This window comes from Eptatretus burgeri, chromosome 2 (genome assembly GCF_056783735.1).
Source record: "Eptatretus burgeri isolate ZD-2024b chromosome 2, Ebu_testis_v1, whole genome shotgun sequence".
NCBI lineage: Eukaryota > Metazoa > Chordata > Myxini > Myxiniformes > Myxinidae > Eptatretus > Eptatretus burgeri.
The window spans coordinates 76,321,525-76,344,024 of NC_140962.1; the positions used below are offsets into that span (position 1 = coordinate 76,321,525).

Genomic DNA, 22,500 nt, shown 5'->3' on the forward strand with positions numbered 1-22,500 from the left:
CTACTCGACGGTGTACAAAAACCCTGCGTGATGAACCGAAGATTTAAAATTTTGATTCATCGGTCCATAAGACCTTCTTCCAGTTTTCAGTTGTCCACTGGCGGTGTTTCATGGCCCAGGCAAGCCTCTTTTTCTTATTTTGCCATCTTAGCAATGGCTTTCTTACTGCCACTCGACCCATAAAACCTGTAGCTCCAAGTCTTCTCTTCACAGTTGAAAGTGAGACTTCCTTACTTCGACCAGTGTTAAGCTGTGCTTGAAGCTGCCTTCCTGTGAGCCGCCTATCACGCAAGCTGTTGACTTTCAGAAACTTGTCTTCTGATTGTGTTGTGGCTTTGGGTCTGCCAGATAAGACTTCTTCTTGTCAGAGTTTCCTCCAGTTTCCAAGTGCCTTTTGATGGTGTAGAAAACTGTAATCACTGACACCTTGACACTCTTTGCAATTTCTCCAAAGGAAAGATCGACACTTTTAAGGATTATAATGGTCTGTCTGTCTTCCTTTATTAATTGTCTTTTTATCACCATAATGATAGCAATATACTACTTCCTGCAGTGCAATATTGTCCAAATAATGCTTCAGAGGGTGCAGCAACACAGTCTGTTCCAACACTGCTTTTATACAGACAGAGGGTTTGTAACTAATCAACAAAAGTTGGAACACTTGAAGGAATTGTTTGCGTCAACTTTCAAAACTTAATGTACTTCCGTTGCTGCAGAACAGCTGCAGTTGCTAATCCATTACTTGTTACCTGAAAAGGGCCTTTTTAACAACTCTGAAATATACATTATTTTTCAGTTTTTGGTAACCTAAACTTTTATTTAACCTCTGGCAGTTTACCGCTTAGCTTTGTACCATTTCAGGTTATTCACTGGACTTGAACTGCTTAAATTTCAGTAAAAACTGGAAAAATGGGGGTGTTCTTAAACTTTTGACAGGTAGTGTATATATTGTTGCGGTTCTCGGAACCACATGCATACAACAGATAGGTGTCCCAAGACAATTATCCCATTATTATATGTGTTGATAGTTCCCTCACTTTTGTTCAGTGGGACAACAGGGAGTGCATTGCGATGATTTGATAGGGTTGCAAAATCATTTTCTTTTCATCCCCACTCTTCTTCTTTTCTTTCTTGGGATAAATCAGTCACGTGCGCTTTCGCTGTAAGGTGGGCAAACTGCCGCGCCGCCGTGAAGGATCCGCTGCACCCGGAGTCTCGTTCCCGGGCAAGCCCGAAACCCGGCATGTGCGGCGAGTGACATGTGCTAGGTGCTGGAATGCCAATTTGAGCTTCCAATAAGCTGGGGAGAATTGCCGATTGCATTAGAAAGGGATGCGAACAAATACCTCTTAAGAGGCTGCACAGATGGTGTTTTTTTTGACAGCAAGACAATCCACGGTACCCTGTGCCCTGCTTGCCCCTTGCCTCGTTTACCACAGCATACCGTCCTTCACCTGACACGACGTGTGGTCCACGATGACCCGAGATCTCAGAGCGAACACCCCCGGGATCCACAAGCGGCTCCGAAGGAGGATACGTGTCGGTCCGGAAGGTTCTCCAGAGGACAGCGGGACAATGGTCGGTTCACCCGAGGACAAGGTGTCCAGACCCAATGAAGATTTGCTTGTGATTTGCATGCCGATTTCGGTGTGGGCGATTCGTGTCGTCTTGTGGAGTTGGAGCGCAATGTTCCCGCTGTTGGGGATGGCCTTGCCGGAAACGGAGTGAGGTGGTTTCCGGCCGAAGCTGGCAGGCCACGTGAGGGGCCGGGGCCAATCGGAGCGCCCGATTCGGGTGATGACATTTGAATTCAGCATGGTCCCTCCCCCCAAGCTTCGTGCCCTATAAAAGACGGAGAAGTTCCTCCGTCTCGTGTGTGTTTTCACGCGGTGTGTTCCTGTTCCTGCCTCCTGCTTCTAGTCTCCGCCCACATCTCGCCTCGTCGATCCGCCTCCTGCTTCTCAACTCCGCCTCCTAGTCTCCACCCATGCCTCGACATTGACCTCACTAGCCTACCTGGTCCCGCCAAACACTCCACCCTCACACTCTGGACTCCACCCCTTCTCCACTCAAGCTCCTCCTTCAGAACACAGTCTCCGCGCGTGCGGCTGGGGTGAGAGACAACGCGACTACTGCCGGGTACCGCACCATGGAGCATTCGCCCCCCACCCAAAACGTATTGGTGGCAAGTCATCGGGTGCACAGGTTCCGAGAGCATAACCTCAACTCCCCTCCCTCCCTGGCTGCAAAACTCCCTTCTCATCAGGGTTTCTTTTTCTGTGTCTGTGTGTGTGCATGTGTCCTCGTGCCTGTCTGGTTAAGTAAGTCTGTAGAAGATCATTATTGTTTTTAATTTCGCATCAAGTCTGCACTGTATCTGCTTTCGTAAGTTGCTTGTATTATTGTCGCACCCCACGCTTCTTTCTATCCCTGCATTACACCCCCAATAAATCTTCACTGTGTCACATAGCTTTCCTCGGCTGCTTGTAAATAAATTGTTGTTATTAGGAATGTTCCCAGCTCGTCTTTGTGTTTTCTTCCATTGATCCAGCATGGTCCGAATCCTAGTTTAGCCGGGACTTTATTCCCAAAGATCCGTTCCTTTTAGCCGGTACATCCTTGGTAGTGTCACTTGGCTGCATCCAATCTGGAAGAGTGATCCGGTCTGGTAGAGTGATCCGGTTCGGATAAGGCGTACCGAGGGCGTGTTTCCCCAGAAATTAAACCACGTGATTAATTAGGTAACCCGATTACCCATAGACGGGAGGACCCGAGGTCACACAGTTGAGTTATTGGCATCCAAGGTCAGTTCAGCGACCCACCGCGTCTCGGAATTATCCATGTGTGACGGCCTACAATTCCAGGGAGTCTGGTGGGAATCGACATAGCTAACCCCACCTAGTGGTTTTCTCACCCGTCCCCCCGTCCCGCAACAATACATATGTATATATATATATATATATATATATATATATATATATATATATATGTATACGTATATATGTATATACTGTATATGTATATGTATATATGTGTATACATATATATGTATATACTGTATATATATGTATATACTGTATATATATATATATATATATATATATATATATATATATATATATATATATATATATATATATATATATATGTTATCGATTCCTTTGAAGTAGCCACTGTTGCAGAAAGTTTGGACCATTTTTTAAAAGCTGTTTCTGCAATGGTCAACTGTTCTGAGAGTCAGGCTTTGTGAATGTGGCATTTACACGTCATTGCCTTCTCTTCCAGGTCAGCTTATGTGGTAAACTGAGGGCCTCAAGTACCTTCATAGTTTTTCCTGGTGTGGAAAATGTAGTCAAAATAAATTGGGAGGGCTTGGAGCAGATGCAATTGAAAAAGAAAACTGTACACCTGGTGGGGTTTGCCTGCACAACCTTCTAATAGGATGAGAGTATTGTTTCTAAATAACCTGGCAGCCGCTCTGCTTTGGCATAGGTTTGAAGCTGTACATCCCCGAGAGGGCTTTGCTAAACAGATTCAAAAGATTTGGGAAAAACTCCTTTTATAGTGCGGGGGCCAACGTAACAGATTGGGATTCCCGTTGGTTTTGCATGTTAATTTTTTGCAACTATTATGAATGTGTTCTTAGCATTGCCAGGAAGTGGAAAATGTTGTCGCCATTTTTTCTGTGGACCTTCAGTAACATTGACACAACGTCAAAGCTGAAAGGTCATTTTTGACCCAACATACTGTATTAATCACGCTTTGTTTCAGAGTCTGCAGTGTCAGAATGTTACATTGTGTTTTCTAAAGTGTTTCTGACAAATATTCAATCTGAACTAACAGTGTCTTCATTACAGAATGTCTGTTTATCCTGTTTATGATCATACAACTAACTTCTTGTTGAACTTCGCAGCCATGACACATCCAAACCAGCATATAATACTGAGATCTCACTTTCTCCTCTTCAGATAACTTTTGCATGATAGTTAAGGCCTTAGAAATAAGAAATACACATCTACAATACAACACATGAGGATGGTATTACTCATATATACATTCATCCATGCCACCCGTGATGGTCTTTGGGAGCTGCACCTGTCGTCCCTTGATGCTCTGTGCAAGTACTTATTTGCTTATGAGAAGCAGAAGTATGCCAGGCTGGTTCCACTTTATCTTGCGGAGATGACAGCCCTTCAGAGCACAGATCCAGACATACATCGAGTTCATTGATGGAAACTTTGTAGTCAACAAAACCAGATGCCATTCTGTGCCATTGGGGTGGATCATGCTCTTGAGCATATCAACTGCATCATGAAAGTCACTGGAGGACTCGTGGGCATTGCACAGAATGCCAGTGCTCGGGAGAGATTCTTCCTTACAGCTCCAGAGCTTAGTAGGCTTGCTGAAGAAGCACATGTGATGGCTGGCTCACCAACAACTACACGTAAGTAACATCATGACCTGTCACTGGCTGTATGGGCAAGACAGGAAGAGAACATTGCTCGGCTCAAGATTGTGCTCATATCGTCCATGAATCCTATGAAGTACGAGGGTGAAGACCTGCCCAACATCATCACAAAGGTTGTGATGCCAGCTGAGGTGCAGAAAGATGTGTGCAACCAAGAAGACATTGGGCAGCAGAAGTATGCCAACTTTGTTGAGGAACGCATCAACACGAATGAGGTCAGTATCTGGGCCAGAATGAAGACGGTTCAACTGAAGACATGGAAAAGTGCAAGGAAGTCAGTGAAACACAAAGTGGCTGATCAGGTAGTGGAGCTCAAGGACGACAGATCACTATTTGCCCGCATGTTGATTGTTGCACGCTCATGCTCTGAGATGAACCTCAAGGAGAGCATTGGCCAGCATGAGTTCACGTCTCTCCCACGAGCCTGTTCACAGTAAGTGGTGAACTCCTACCATGCACAGACAAAAGCAAGCTGATGGCTGTACTTGAGAACCTCCCAAACAAAATTAGTGTTGATCTGCAGCCAGAGGATGTCACCAATGACATTGTTCCCTTGACACCAAGGAAGGCAACTGTAATTGATGGAATGGCAATTGTCCAGGCAATGGGTAAGCCACCTTGGGTCAAGACATGTGCTCAATGGGCTGACCACTTCATAGCTACACTGGAGAGCAAGTGCAGAGAAGATGATGAGCTCCATCTAGTCTTTGACCATTATGATCTTCCCACTTCACTGAAAGAGGCCACAAGGGAGAGACGCCAGGGTTGTAAGCCAGCAACTGCTTACCTCGTCACAGACAATACACAAGTTGACAAGGTGTCAGCAAAGCAGTTCCTATCCAGTACCACAACCAAAGATGAACTGACAGTTTATCTTGCAAAGAAAGCTCTCCACCACTTTGAGGGTAAGCCCAAGGTCTTCATAGTGACTTCGTGGCAAGAGGTCCTCTCAAACTCCATGGATGTTCAACATCTCTGCAGCTCCCAATAAGAAGCTGACACGAGACTTATCCTGCACAGTCTGGATGCTGTTCGAAGAGGAGCAACAGAACTCTACATTCAGTCACCTGACACTGATGTTTTTGTCCTTGCAATCCACCGTTACCATCAGCTCTGCAGGAACACATACTTTGTCACTGGTGTAGGGAACAAGAAGCGAGTAATCTCACTGGGACCAATCGTGAATGCACTTGATGATGCAAAGGCTGAAGCCTTGCCAGGATTTCATGCCTTCTCTGGAGCTGACGTAACAGGTCGATTTGCAGGCAAGGGGAAGCTGACCTGTTGGCAAGCACTTAGCAGATGCTCCATGGAGGTGGCATCTGCATTTGCTGCCTTAGGGACGTCCGAGAAGCTGGAAGTTGACACTGAACGAGCCATTGAGACATTTGTTTGCCAGCTCTATGAGCGTGATAGCACTGTAATGGATGTTGGTGATCTCAGATGGAAGCTTTTCACCAAGAAACAACTGGAGGCTCAAAAGCTACCTCCGACATGAGGAGCCTTACATGAAGCCATTGCCCGGGCACATTACCAGGTCATGGTGTGGCGTCAGGATTACATTCCTCACCCTCAGCTACCACCAGCAACAACCTACGGGTGGAAGGAAGAGGGGGACACGCTCGTACCAGTACCAACAAGGGATCCTCCAGCTCCAGCCACAGTTACTCACCTCATCAAATGTGGGTGCAAGAAGACCAGTTGCACATCACACTGTTCCTGCCGGTCGCAAGGCCTCAACTGCTCCGAGATGTGTTTGTGTGGAGCCGATGAGGAGGTGTGCTGTAATGTCAACTAGGCACTCTTAGGAATTGAAGAAGATGAAGAAGAAGAAGGAGATCCTTCCATCTAACTATGAACACAAACACTAAATGAACATTGAAGTTCTTTCCTACATTAGCTGACCAGAACCAGTCAGATGGTGGACCGAAAGAACTAAATAAAACATGTTTGAGCTGTGAGATTATCACTGTATTTAAAATTTAGAAGTCAAAAACCAAAAAAAAGTTTGAGTTGTTGAAAGGAGTGTTTTTTTCTTAATTATATTACTTTTAGCAATATATTGGGTGTTTGCTTTGCATACAGAATGTATTTTGAGGTAATATAATGAAATTATTTTGCACGATTTGGGCCGTAATTTGAAATTGAGAGAAAAGTATAAAAAAATCACCAAAAAAAATGGCGACATCATTTTTTGTTAAGTTAAATCCTTCCAGAACACAGTCCAACCAGTGGCCAAAAATTAACATTTGAAACCAACGGGAAAACACTGCCCCCCCCCCCACCCCACGATTAGAACAGTGAGGACTAGCTGGTGGCTGCATCGTGGTATCCTAAACTTTTCTTTCGATGAAAGAGCTCAAGGCTTGGTGGACATCGTCAGCAAGATCATGGCTCTCTGTTAGGTGGTGATTAGGTGACACTATATGGATCATACTCCCTGGGTTGGAGATCTCTGCACTCTCTTATACGGCAAACTGCACTCTCTTCTATGGTAAACTGGGTTATGCACAATAGTAGTTTTGGCTTCATCCTCACAAATTGGATATGGAAATGTTTGGATTTAACGAATTGGATGCAATTGAAACTGTATGGTATTTATGAGTAATTTCTGTATAGAGGGGCTTTAGCGAATGTCCATGCATTTAGAGTATCTGGATGGCAAAGCAGACAACAGATAGGGTGAAGACAACAGCCAGTCACCATTTGCTTCTGCAGTAGATTATTGAGTGCTGCTTTGCTGTTTGTCTGAAACTGAACAAAACTTTTTGTTGATGAAATCATTTTTATGAAAGTCAGAAGTAAATGTCAGCAATCCTCATGACTGGAAAGTGGTGTCATGACTTTTTGGAGGATTTACATATGGAGGAGAGGGGGCTGGGGGCAAGTATGTAATTAGTGTATTTGTTTGACATTTTGTCTCTGTGTACAGCTTTTAATTTGTAACACACCATCAGCATTTGTATTGATGGAGAATAGTTCCAGGGTAGCATATACTCACCTCTGACTTATGTCTAGTCTGGGTTCATTTCGTAACTGAAAAGGATCCTCAAACAAACTACCATCCTAGTAATCCACAAGCAGGATGTTGTATCATTCAGTGCCTCATTTAAAAAAGGTTGTACTCTCTGCTAGTGCTTGTTTGTATATGGACGATAATGATACTGTGGTGTGTCGTAAAAGTAGTGCACATTTTGTGCTTTTTTTTTTTTTTTTTTTTTTTTTTTGTATACCTTGGTCGAGGCTCGTATGAGAGCTAACACACAACTCACAGCAAGGAGGCATGAGACAAGAGGGGTGGGAGTGGAAGGGACTAAAACATTGGGGAACAGACACAGGTGAACTGTGGAAGGGAGAGGGATGGGGATGGGACGGGGAACATGGCGAGGAGAAGATGGACATTACAGGGACTTTCAGGAAGGAAAGCAGGAGAATTGAAGGAAGTGGGCTTGGGTGGATTATCGGGGGTAGAAAAGATCGAGGATTTGGATGGGGGAAGATAAGAGGTGGTGGTGAACAGCTGTTTTGAAAGCCTGGAGGGAAGAATGGGAAAGAATAGAGTGAGGAAGTTTATTCCAAAGGCGGGAAAAAGAGGAATGAAAGAGTGAAGATGAGCAGTGATTCGTGATTTTGGTAGTTTTACCAGAAGGGGGTTGTTGGCGGACCTTGAGCGCCCTGTGGAAATGTGGTTGGGACAAATCGCAGAGAGAGCAGGGGGGCAAGGCTGGAGAGGAGTCGGTAGAAGACAGAAAGACCACCGACCAACCTGCGGTGATTGAGTGAGAGGCCCAAAGACTCAGCTTCATTGCGGGAGATGCCAATGATCTTAAAAGCCCTGGTTTCGACAGCGTGAAGTCGAGAAAGGTGGGAGGCAGGAGCACCAGCCCAGAGGGGAGAGCAGTACTCCATCAGGCTACGGACAAAAGCTTTGTAAGTAGTCAGGAGCTCAAGAGGGCCGAGGAAGGACTTTGCACGACGGAGGATTCCCAGTCGGCGACTGGCTTTTGAGGCAAGGTTGGAAATGTGACTTTCCCAGGAAAGGTCATGGCAGATAGTGAGACCCAGAAGCTTGAAAGAAAAGACTTCTTCCAGAGGATTGTTGAGAAAGTGGATGGGGGGTTTTGTAAACGGTCCTTTCGAAGAGACATAGTGAGAGTGTGAGATTTGTGTGGATTGAAAGACATGTTCCACGTGTTGGACCAGTTTGTGATTTTATCCAGATCTGCAGTGAGCGAAGAAGCTGCTGCTTGCCGGTCTGAGGGATGACAGATGATACGGCAGAGGGTGGAGTCGTCGGCAAAGAGAAATAGAGGATTTTCCAGAGAGTCCGAGAGATCATTGATGAAAACCAGAAAAAGAACAGGGCCCAGAACGCTACCTTGAGGAACTCCAGCCTGCACAGGAAGAGGGGATGAAAGAACTCCGTTTAGGGCCACACGTTGACTGCGACAGGAGAGGAAGTCTGCGAGCCATGAGTGGAGATGGCCTTGAATACCATGGGAAGAGAGTTTGGTGAGTAGGGCAGGGTGCCAGACTGTGTCAAAAGCACGTGATATGTCCAGGGATACGGCTCGGATTTCCTGTCTGGCATTGAGGACCTCCATCCATTGATGGGAGAGCAGTAGCAGCATATCCAGGGTAGAGTGACCTGGTCTGAAACCAAATTGATGATTGGAAATCAAGCCATTGGAGAAGAGGAAGGATTTCATGTCTGAAGCAATGATGGATTCCATAACCTTGCTGATGATTGGGAGAAGGCTGATTGGTCTGTAGTTACAGGGATCTGTTTTTGCACCTTTTTATGCAGGGCAGTGATGTTAGCAGATTTCCAAGCAGATGGCAGATGACCTTGGGAAAATGAGAGGGTGAATAGAACAGAGAGAGGGTGAGCAAGAGCAGAAGAGCAGGCTTTGAGGACACGTGGGCTGATGCCGTCTGGACCGGTTGCAGAATCTGACTCGAGGTTTGAAAGCAATCTCTCCACCTTGTCAGGAGAAAAGGATACAGAGTCCAGGGACAGTTGGGTGCGACTGGGTAAAGTGGGTAGAGATAGTGATGGGTTTGGGACACAAGATTTAGCTGCAAACACCGAGTTTAGACATTCAGCTTTATCACGTGTGGAATCAGCAGTGCGGCCATTTGAGGTAAGGGAGGGGATGGAGGGGGAACATACACCAGAAACAGATTTGATTAAACGCCACCAGGATTTTGAGGAGGGAGAGAGGTTTGAGAGTTCAGACTTGAGATGAGAAAGATGTTGTTTTCTGGCTCTCCTGAGGGTAGATACACACTTGTTCCGAGCTTTGTGGAAAGAACTGAGATTGCCCTCAGTTGGGTTTGCTTTCCATGAGGCAAAGGCAAGTTGTTTCAGGACAACTGCCTCACCACAAGCTTCAGTAAACCAAGGGCGGGAGGAAGGGTAAGACAACTGAACACGAGAGGGGATAAATCTGTGCATGAGGGAGAGCAAGTTTCTTTGAAAGAATTCCCAGGATGAGTTGATGTTTGAGAAAGTAGTGATAGGAGACCAGTCTGTAAGTTTGATGGCTGCTCGGAGACCCTGCCAGTCGGCTTGAGTGAAATGCCAGACTCGACGGCGGTGAGGTGGTTCTCTGATGACAGCCAGAGAGATGTCCACTTTAACAAGGACGTGGTCAGAAGAACCAATTGGAGCGAAGGAAGAGCAGCAGATATTGTCAGGGAAATTTGTCAAAATCAGATCCAGAAGAGATGGAGTACCATTGGTTGAGATCCGGGTCGGGAAGTTGACCGATTGAGTCAGTCCCAATGAGTCACAGAAAGCTTTTGCTGATGTCCCATGGCAGGTGAGAGAGGTACCCACACCTAGCCAACTGGCGTGATGACAATTGAAGTCGCCACATAAGAGGAAGAGAGAGTTTGGATGAGAAGATAGAAGATGGTCCATGTTTTCGGAGAGTGAGGTGTAGATGGAGTCATCACTGTTCGGTGGACGGTACAGTACACATACAAACATGAGGTGGGAGTGGAGGGGAAGCCGAAGCCAGAGGTATTCCTGGGGGTGTGGGAGAGTGAGAGCAGTGCAGGGAGAGTGAGGAATAGAGTCTTTGATGAAGAGAGCAACACCTCCACCAGGACGAGGCTCAGGTCTGTCATACCGTAAGAGGGAGTAACCAGGGAGTGATACTTGGGAGTCAGACACGTCTTGGGAGAGGAAAGTTTCTGTTAGGCAGATAATGTCTGGTTTGTCAGTGGCAACCTGCATGGAAAGATCTGAAAGGTTTGAGCGAAGGCCCCGGATATTTGAGGTCCACACTTTTAATGAAGAGGTAGGGGAGGAGGCTTTGGGTGCAGGAGGTGGAGGGGCGGGGGAGGGTAGGGCGAGGGAAGGGGGGGGGGGTAAGGAGGGTTGCTGAAGGAGTGTGGGGTATTGCAGAATAGCGAGGGGAGGGGGCCGAATGAGGAGGAGAAAAGGCTCTGTGGTGCAGGGAGAGAGGGGGGACAAGAGACAAGGAAGATGGCAGTTGAGGATTTGAGGAGGTGGAGTGAAGAGATGGAGGTGAGAGGGCAGTGGAGGGAGGCAGGTTGGTGGATGAGAGGGGGGCAACTTAGAGAAGGAAGAGTGAGGGGGATGAAAGGTGGGAGAAAGGTGAGGGGGAATTTTTGAAAGAGGTGAGAGGGAGGCTTGGAGGGAGAAGAGTGGGATGGTTGCTTTGAGAGTGAGAGTGAGGGGTGAGGGGGTGAGTTGGCACTGAAGTTGGAAAAAAGAATGGTTGATGGAAAGCGAGCATCCATGGCAAACTGTGGTTTTTAAAAGTTTTAGGTCAGAGATGCGATTTAACACAATTCTTGATGGATGCAATGAAGGCGAATTCAGAGCATGGAGAGAAGAAGCGCTGTAATAGTTGGATTTTTTAGGCAAGGAATGAAGGAGAGGTCGAAATGAGAGCAGTCTGTTAAAATAGCAGAAGAGAAGTGCATTGTGAAACAGTAAAGAGTACCACATGTGTGAGAGAGGAAGATGAAGCATTATAAGATCGTTTTTGTTGTTAATATTAATGTATGAGAGAGTTCAACAGATTAGGTCATGGAAGTGTAAAAAAAAAAAAGAAATCGAGGAAGACGAGGAGGAAGTTAAGAGGAAGAAGAAGTAGCAGAATCGGGAGAAGGTGAGCGTGTTGTTGTTGGGTATATTTTTTTTTTTTTTTTTTTTTTTTTTTTTTGAGATAAGAAAGAGATTAGTTGGGAGAATGGGAGATGTTTGGAAAGTGGGGAGGATGAAAATTGAAGGTAATGGGGAGGATAGAAATTGAAGGTAATGGGGAGAAAAAACAAACAAAAAAAAACGATCGAACACCGAGTGGAACCGGTAGGCCTCAAACCTAGGACTAGGCCTCAAACACCAAGTAAGAACGTCGACATAAATACTCACAAAATAGCACGATTTTTGAAACAAAACCGAACTAGGAACACACATTAACATGTAGGTGAGAAAATTAAACAGTTAAAACGGGACAAATAACAACCGGAACTTAACTTTGGGAATGTCAGCAGGGAGCCCCGAAGGAGACCTCTTGCCGCTCAAAACCGGAACCGGAAGTCCAGTTCCTGGTACTTTGGCCAAATTCTACATCCATCTTGTGGACTCGTGGGAAGGCGCAGTAACCCACAGGGTTTAATGCATTTGTTTGTTTGTTTGTTTTACCGAGGAAACTGCTTTGGCAGCATTGATACTCTACTACTGAAGAAAAGTAATTATCAAATGGTTGCTTCATTTTTAGAAGATTAAAAACGTACTTGCTAAAATCTCCCTTCATAAACTTCATCTTTTGTCAATTTCCTGACTTGAGTGTGCATAGACCAAACAAAGCCCAACCACAAGAATAGTTAAGCATCCATCACTAGTTAGATGTTGGCATTTGATTATCATAGTATGGTCGATTTCACATTTTCTTTTCATTACTTTTCCGGCTTGCTTAAATGTATTGTTATTCACAATGCACAAGTTTCTTTCCGGAGTTCTCTTATGAGAATTCAGCTTGGTGGTTTTGAATACCTATGTCTTATCAAACAGATCACCCAGTTTATGGTGGATTTTATAGCTACCATGATAGTTTTATTTCATTTTTAATGCCCTATATGTTGCTAATTAGTCGCATGGTTTATCTCGTATTCTGTTCAAATCGAACCTCCTTTCGATTCTTTTGATGATCGATGCAATTGATTGTTTCCATTCACAATGCCTGGTTTTATTGTCTTGTTTTCAATGTCGTCGCTGAAGTATGTCCATATACGTTCCATTTTGCACATGATTCAGAACAGAATTTAGATGGTCCATTTATTTGTGATTTTATGTACCTGTTGCATTTCATCATGTTGCTTCATGAATGAAATAAACATAACATGCTTCATGTGATTTACTGCAATGAAGGCACGGCATGGACATGATGGCCGAAGGACCATTTGTTGTATGCGTTGTCAAATGGCTTAGTTATTTTTACCTTGTTTTTTTTGTTGTTTTTTTCGATATTGTTACGTCCTTCCACTTCAGAGCAAAACTACCTCTATTTTTGTTGTTGTTGCTTTTTACTAGCAAAGCACCAAGTATTCTCTTTTTTCCCACAAGAGTGAAAACTAATGAATAGAATGGAGACTGTATTAAAATTATTTTTTATAGCAATATAAAATAGATGGTGAAGAACACAAACGTAAAATAAATTCGTGTTGATAACTCTCATTGATGTGCATAATAATAGTACATCTATGCACACATGTATTAATATTAATGTACAGAGAACATGTATGTGTTATGTGCAACTTAGGCTTTATTTAAACATGTGTGCTTAATACAGAGTGTGTTAAAGGCCCTGTATATGTTTCTGTTGAAAATGACCAATTATTCTGCATTTCTTATGCTTGAATTCAATTTGAATTCCCCCCCCCCCCTAAGAACGTTGAGTGCAACATACACCGCCCAAAGATATGGGCGCTAAGTACACCGCCTAGTCACCCTGCACTGAAACGCATCAGGCGACATGCAGAATAAACTCAAATGATTAAGGGGATTAATAAAAAGAAGAAATCGTAGTGTAAAAAAATAATTCGAAAGGAGAAGACGAAGCAATGTCCGGTCTTAAGGCCATTAGAGTAACACACCACGTATTATTCCGTTGGGAATTTCCTACATTTGATTTGCGAAGTTGTGTACGATTTCGTTATATAATCTTGCAGCTACCAGCCCAATTTGTCTGCTATTACGAAGAAATATAACATCGGCTATAAATGCACAAAAGCAAAATTTGAAACTTGACTCGGATATACAGGCCTGCATCGAGTCCTGCAGCTCGCTTGATCTTCACCATCAGGAACGCTTCGTCTGACCAAAAACAACACCATTAAATACCTCTTATACTTCTGCACAGAATTCCCTGCCTCAAATGAATAATAATTGGGTGGGGCCATCATCAGGCGAAATTTACAACGATAATGGTGGGTATTTGGTGGCGACTTAGCAGGTGCAGGGATACCCAGCCATTTATCGTTCGCAGATTGCGCCTGTTTTATGTTGTGCCTGTTTGTTAAAATATACTTCACTCTCCACCTGACACCTTGCACGTTGTGTTTTCGTTGTCTCCACAACAAGAAATGCCGTTTCCCGTCACGTCGGCCGCTTTTTGAGGCTTCCGGTTACACTGCGGAGTCCAATTTACTGCGGCTGCAGAGCTATAAAAGGCAGAATGCATTCGCCGTTTATTGCTCTGCTCCAGAGGTGTCCCATAGAAGGAGCTTCCTACGGCTTCTAGAGTTCCTCTGAGGGCTGTGCAAACAGTAATTTATGGTTGAATATCGCGTTAAAGAGGGTAGGGAGACGCAAATAGGGTGTGCTGGGTAAAACAAAGTGCAAGAAAGTGCAAGCAACATTTTGAGAACTACGAAGGATCCCAAAGCGCCGTCGGACATGCTACAAGCAGGTTGTCTTCTCGATACAACGTCGGCCTTTGCATGGCTATATGTGTCGTCACAATGAGTCAAGGAAAATGGCTTCTTTTACCATGACATCGTGGAACCAACTACTTGCTCCGTCGATCCAGTGTTCTAACCTTTTCCCTGTCTGCTGGTTGGGAGAGGGGGTGGGAGGGGGGGGCAATGGGTGCGACAAAAATCCCCGGATGCTGCTGATGGCAGAGAACCCGGGGGAAAGCCTCGGTCCAGGAATCCGCAGGGCGTGGGCTCGCAACGGTTTCATCAGCCTATGTCATGCGGATAAAGAAGATGTGTCATTCATTATAGCTTCGCTGTTTAATATGCGATCGAGGAGAGGAAAAAAGTTTTTCTCGATTAAAAAGTCTGAATATGCCTTCATGATATCCGTGATGGGACTTTTATTGCCCTTCTACTTGATTGCTGACAATCATTGCTGTGGAAGAAAATCTGAGCTACAGCTTTCCTTCGTCTTCCTCTTTCCATTTTTTTGTGTGTTCCAATGCGATTCATTTCGACAGAAAATTGGAGCAACTTCGATCCCAAATGCGTTTGTTGTCGAATGGCAATTATGAAGAGTAACGCACAAACACTTGGCAACCCCGTGAAGACTGAACGCGTTGAATGGACCCGAAGAGGATTTTTTTTCGACACAAGGTAAGGCTTTCTGCACTTAATTTAGATTAGATGCTATGGATATAGGCTTGTGCGCGCACGCGCACACACACACACACACACACACACACACACACACACACACACACACACACACACACACACACACACACACACACACACACACACACACACACACACACACACACACACACACACGAACATTATCATTTATACAGCAATAGTATATTATAGTTTGATCTGTGGTGTGGTGATATTTTTCATTTCTATAATATGTTGCACAACACAAGATATATTGTTGATTTCCTGAATGTGAAGGTAAAATTACATTCTAAAACTGTGTTTAGTACTGATATATAAGTGTATGGTTGTATGATGCTGTAAATCATGTGAGTCAATGTATGACGGGGGAGGGATGAGGGTGGTTGGGGAGGGGGGTGGAGTTGTGAGCACTTTTGTATGACACATTTTATGAAAAAAACTACTTTGGTCACTGATGGGTAAACGTTTGTGCTATTGAAGGCTTTTACTTTTTGACATGTAGACATACTACAAGGAAGAAGTTTAGACCATTCTTCATGTTTTGCTGCTACAGTGAGTGTCATGTATATACATTTGATATTGTACTATACATACAAATGAAACAAAAGCGAGTCAAAACAGCTTTGTAGAAAGGCTGAGGATTTTAGCTTGTACTGTCGAAGTTCTTCCAATGATGCAACATGATGAAAATGTTTGAATTGTGACCACTTTGACAAGGTGATAAACTGTGAAATAGAACACCATTCCATCAGCAGTTTGTAGGTGTAATTTATTTTTTGCATGCATATATTATATGCTGTGGATGTCATAGCATTTTGGAGGAGTGATGTGTTGTTGTTTCCTTGCTATTTTAGGATGTTTTATTTCTATTCGCGAATCTAAAACCCTCAGAGTAGGTTCGAATGTGTTTCACTGGGTGCTCCGCAGCGCCGCCATGTGTGTGGCCCTGTCTCACGCGTTGTCTCCATGTCCGACCCTTGTGCTCGTATTAAGAACAACGGGTCGGATTGTCCATGCAGTGTGCTGTGAACGAGCAGACCCGCCACGAGTTTTTGCAAGATGTGGTCATGGCGGACGTAGTGGGATATCTGGTCAGCGTGAGCGAGTGGTCGATAATCATCGCACTGTGTCCGGAATTCCGCGAGAGCTCCAATTATAATTGCACAATGGCACTGGTCGTGAGGATCCCATCATGCAGTCACTTTCACTGCCCCTTTTCCGGCTTGGCCGGAATTGTAAGGTGCGAGGTCCTTGGAGGAATGTTACGCATTCAGGAGTAATGGGGAGCATCCACAGTATGTAAAATAATATCAGTTATAGGAATTCGCATCATAATAAACAGAGAAATCCCTGACTCGGCAAAGCAAAACGTTTTCGGTCTATAACTATTATCAACTATATGAAATGCAATGCACATGATGGACATGATTCACATTATTCCGATGTGGTCTCTGTGGACATCAACATTGTTGATATAAAGGATAGTGCATTTTTACATCCTCAGGAAGGACTCACCCCTTTGCATTCAAGATATGACTACCCCAAATGCAATACCATAACAACGCTCATCAAATTGGACAACTTGCCTTATATGTGGATGCTGTGATTCGAGGTTCAAATCTAAAAGTTATTTTGTCTTTTCCCCCAAAAAATCTTGAATTTCATGTGACATGTGAAAGACCCTTCATGGACGGACATTAATTGTTTTGAGAAAAAGCTCTTGTTTGGTTGAAAACTGCAATCATTCGGACTTTCCACATTTTGCAAAAATTATTCATTCAGTGCATTCATATTCTTTGTTGTTGTTATTTACTTTTTAATCTGTCAGGTGTGTGTGTGTAATATATATATATATATATATATATATATATATATATATATATATATATATATATATATATATATATATATATATATATATATATATATATATATATATATATATATATATATATATATATATATATATAACAACGGGCGTAGTGGCGTGTGCCTGTAATCCGGCTACTCGGAGGCTTGGGTTAGAGGATCGCTTGAGGACGGGAGCTCTGTGCTGGGCCATGCTATGAGAGGGTGTAGGACAGCCCGGAATCATGGCGAAACTCAATCCTTATCCCTGTGTCGTAAGAGGCGACCAGGGTTGCGTCAGGAAGGGCATCCGGCATAAAAACCTATGCCAAATCAGTATGCGGATCATAACGGATGATCCGCTGTGGCGACCCCTAACCGGAGCAGCCAAAAGACGAACAACAACATATATATATATATATATATATATATATATATATATATATATATATATATATATATATATATATATATATATATATATATATATATATATATATATGTGTGTGTTCATGGATATTAAGCTGGAGAACCTGCCCGATTGCAGTAGTTGATGGTGAATGTTTCAAAGATCCCACAGTCTCTTTTGCGAACAGTAGGCAAGTTATCACCAGCATCCTGGATAAATTAGAAACTCCTGTTAAAAACTACGGGTAGCAAAGTGTCTGATCTTCTTCGATATCCCTTGACACTAGTTACATTACTTGCTATCTTAAACAGTGGAGGTTATTGCCTGATCACCAGCTCCTGCACTCTAAACAAATTGAAACTCCCAGGTTGTTCACATGTCACATGTGAAAGATTCTCTGAAGCTGCGAAGGGCAACCATGACTGACGTGTGTGCGTGTGTGTGTGTGTGTGTGTGTGTGTGTGTGTGTGTGTGTGTGTGTGTGTGTGTGTGTTTTCATTCGTTCAGGCATGTGGACTAAAAATGAAATATGAATATAGAATAATGATGATTTTGAGTTTAAAGTTGAAATTGTCAAAAAAGGTCATATATAAAAAAGGTCATTTAAATGCTGTCATAAAAAAAAAAATATAATTTTAATGAAAAGGCTATTTTTCTACATCGTTAACATGACGGTTGAATCACACAGGTTTCGGTAAACGATCACTCTTATTATTATTATTATCATTAATATTATTTTAGTTCTATGTTCAGTCACATACTTGCTGCTTCAGGTATATAAGGTATGTGTACTGCAGAGACCCAAACTGTATGCACAGTATGAATAGTATGGAATATTATTTTCACCCAAAGTGTACAATTATGCCTCATATGGTTTCAACAATCAATTGTCATTGCATTCCATGTTCTGTGTGCAGTTTTCCCTGTACATTTTTTCTGTTTTGCCATTTCTATCGACACAAATACTATGCTTCTTTTGCACGTAAATTATGTTCACATTTAAACTGCACATTTAACAATATACACATTACTCGTTGCAGGTTTTCCTTGCATGACTGAATAAGAAATTGTTTATAACGAATTTTCAAACGGTAATAGTGCTGCATACAACCCCCTATAAAATTCTCTAAAGTAGCATTTGTGTAAGAAGCTAAAAGCAACATTGTGCACCTGTTCATTGAGTCATGTGCATACAAAGGTTTACCAGGAAGTCTGTGGCCCAACTAAGAAGTCATCAAGGGGTTTGGTCCCTTAAAATGTTTACATTTTATAATGTAATTTCTTCATGTATAAAAATATACATCATTCATGTCAATCACAAACCTTTTATGTGGGGTCACAAGCTTCCTAATCACCCATATATATTACATATTAGCAACATACTGCATATGAAAAATTCTGAAAGTTTTTATATCGACGTATTGTTGCATGCTTTTAATTTTGTCTGGCTTGGTCTGGTGCCAATCCTATTTCCACCATCCTAAGTGATATATATATATATATATATATATATATATATATATATATATATATATATATATATATACGTATACATATACATATATATACATATACATATACATATATACATATATACATATATATATATATATATATATATACATATACACATATATATATACATATACATATACATATATATATATATATATATATATATATATATATATATATATATACATATACATATACATACATATATATATATATATATATATATATATATATATATATATATATATATATATATATATATATATGAGCCTGGTGTTGGCGCAGTGGTTAGGGCAGCGGCGTGGGATCCAAAAGGTCCTGAGTTCAAGCCCCGTTGAGCCACTGAATTAATACACCAGGGGGTTGACTCAGCCTGTCATCCTTCCGAGGTCGGCGAAATGAGTACCAGTATACTGGGCCGGTGTATACCCCGGTTGAAATAGGTGTACCATATCCCTGTGTCGTAAGAGGCGACCAGGGTATCGTCAGGAAGGGCATCCGGCGTAAAACATGTGCCAAATCACTATGCGGATCATACGGATGATCCGCTGTGGCGACCCCGAACGGGAGCAGCTGAAAGAAGAAGATATATATATATATATATATATATATATATATATATATATATATATATATATATATATACATATTGGTTAATAAAAAAAAAATAAAAAAATAAAAATATATATATATATAAATATATATTGGATATATATATATATATATATATATATATATATATATATATATATATATATATATATATATATATATATATATATATATATATATATATATATATATATATGTATATATATATATATATATATATATATATATATATATATATATATATATATTGGATATATATATGTATATATATATATATATATATATATATATATATATATATATATATATATATATATATATATATATATATATATATATATATATATATATATATATATATATATATATATATATATATATATATATATATATATATATATATATGAGGCACCACAAGGAGGAGTGATGTAAGGGACACATCGGCCATTTTGGAGTTAATGCCATACAGCACTATGTTAACCCTTACCCTATCATCCTAGCCTATCATCATCATATCATTAAAAAGTGTCGCTTACATCACTCCTCGCGGGGCCTCGTGTGTATATATGTATATATACATATATATATATATATATATATATATATATATATATATATATATATATATATATATATATATATATATCTTCTTCTTCTTCTTGCGGCTGCTCCCGTAAGGGGTCGCCACAGCAGATCATCCGTAATGATCCGCATAGTGATTTGGCACAGGTTTTACGCCGGATGCCCTTCCTGACGCAACCCTGGTCGCGTCTTACGCCACAGTGATGATATATATATATATATATATATATATATATATATATATATATATATATATATATATATATATATATATTGATACTCCAACATACCTACTTTGTATTTAAAACATAATCTCATTCAAACAATAAAAATTGTATAAATTACACAAGGAATATTTGTGATTATTAAATTATTGACTTTCGTTTTGTTTCATTACTTCAAATTGTAAAACATTGTTAGTAAATATGGTGTATTTGATAAACATTCTGCACACCATTGAAGACTATTTTGAAAAGGCCAGATATCTCAATCTGTATATACTGCACAACAAGCAGGTGCACAATGTGGAAAATCCTTTAAAACCTTTCCACAAAGTATATGCTTAAATACCATATGAATTGAAACTGCTATTGCAGATATTTTGATCTAAAATGCGACAGTTGTAAGTATCTTGCAAAGTCGTATAACATCTCCATGCTCTATTGCATATATATCATTATTCCATGACGTAAATAACGAGTGTAACCCCATGAAGGAAAGTGTGATTATAAGTGAATTAAATTGTCAAAAACACAAACTTCAACACCACATAGAATAAACTTTAGACCTTCTCCTTTATGGTCTCACTGGTTTAGGAATATCACAGGAAGTTATATACATTCACATATCGCAGGGTAATCTTTTGATTTTTCTAATGAAGGTAAAGCGACAAAGACCGAGTGATATCCTCCCCATATAATGAATACGAGTATATTACAGTTATAAATGAAGGGGGCTGAAAATTTACCAATGTAAACAAAAATGTCGATTTATTTGTAGCTTTCTGATTAACCATTTGGGGTCTCACTGGTTTAGAAATATCACAGGAAGTTATATACATACACATATCGCAGGGTAATCTTGTTGATTTTTCGAATGATGGTAAAGCGACAAAGACAGAGTGATATCCTCCCCATATAATGAATACGAGTATATTACAGTTATAAATGAAGGGGGCTGAAAATTTACCAATGTAAACAAAAATGTCGATTTCTTTATAGCTTTCTGATTAAGCATTTGGCAATAGGTGTGTGTACTAATTTTATTATTATTATTATTTTGTTATTATTATTATTACAATATTTAAAGCTGTGTTAACATAATAAAGATCATAGTCAAAAGTAAACAATGATATATTTTCCATGTTCGCTTATTTTATTGCCATCAGTACTTCAGCGATTTGAGAATGCAGTTTATTCCTGTGTTTATTTTTCCTGAAAAGTTTGAAAACTTGGTTTGTCCCTCTTATTTTTGTAATGAAGGGTTGATCACCAAATCATCGGCCTTGTATAAAAGCTAACAATACTTGTCTTTTGTACCAAGTTAACCTCTTTTCTTTTTTTAAACTGAAAATCATCGTAATTTTGTTTTCATCTCTGTTTGACCTCAGATGATTAATCCTCATACGTATAACCCTGAGGTTACACGTATAACACCTGATTGCAGTTGTTAATAAATTGCTCATGCATATTCATGTGAAAAGTATTAGCTTTTGTTATATATATATATATATATATATATATATATATATATATATATATATATATATATATATATATATATATATATATATATATATATATATATTGGGGATTTCTGGTGGATGGATGGATGGATGTTTTTGGTGAAAATTTCTGTTTCAGAGGTTCAAAGAAAGAAAAAAAAAACTTTAACATTTGACATCACACCTTTTCTTCACCGATTGATTATCTTTCCTCTGCTCAATGGAGGGAGGGTGGGGAAATGAGAGGGTGTGCTGTCCAGATGCTTCCGTGGATATTTTCTGTAGCAGGTGTTTTTGGTTCGGGAAGTAAATCGCCCAAAGTCACACGCTTGCCTCATTTGCATCATTAAAGTTGATCATTTGGACCGATCTTTAAGCTTCAACATTTGGGTACTTAACGACATAAGTTCAGAAAATTCACTTGGAATGTGAAACGGATGATATAGAAATTTTTAACAAAGGCATTGCTTTTAAAAACCAAGCATAATTATGTAATTGACACAGTTATATATTATAACCGTTATTTTTCTTGGACAATAAGTGCACTTTCAGCGTGCACACCCGTCCCAAGTGGCGATTTTGTATAATAATTAACTTGGGTTTTTGTGCCTTTACATCCACCCAGGAACTTGAAATAACCAATGGGACCGATACATGAAGGAATGTCCGAGAGAGAGAGAGAGAGAGAGAGAGAGAGAGAGAGAG

General features: G+C 41.0%; 2 protein-coding genes across 4 annotated transcripts in view; one reads left to right on the forward strand and one right to left on the reverse strand.

Moving 5' to 3' along the window:
• Positions 1-22,500, reverse strand: part of LOC147032367 (uncharacterized) — a 284,195-nt gene that overhangs the window by 89,353 nt on the left and 172,342 nt on the right. The gene's annotated exons all lie outside the window — the stretch shown is intronic.
• LOC147032368 (homeobox protein Hox-A9-like) overlaps positions 14,612-22,500 on the forward strand; it is a 14,989-nt gene continuing 7,100 nt past the window's right edge. The window contains exon 1 of the mRNA XM_085869953.1: positions 14,612-15,085. The gene's annotated coding sequence lies outside the window, so the exon portion shown is untranslated. The remainder of the gene's footprint in view (positions 15,086-22,500) is intronic.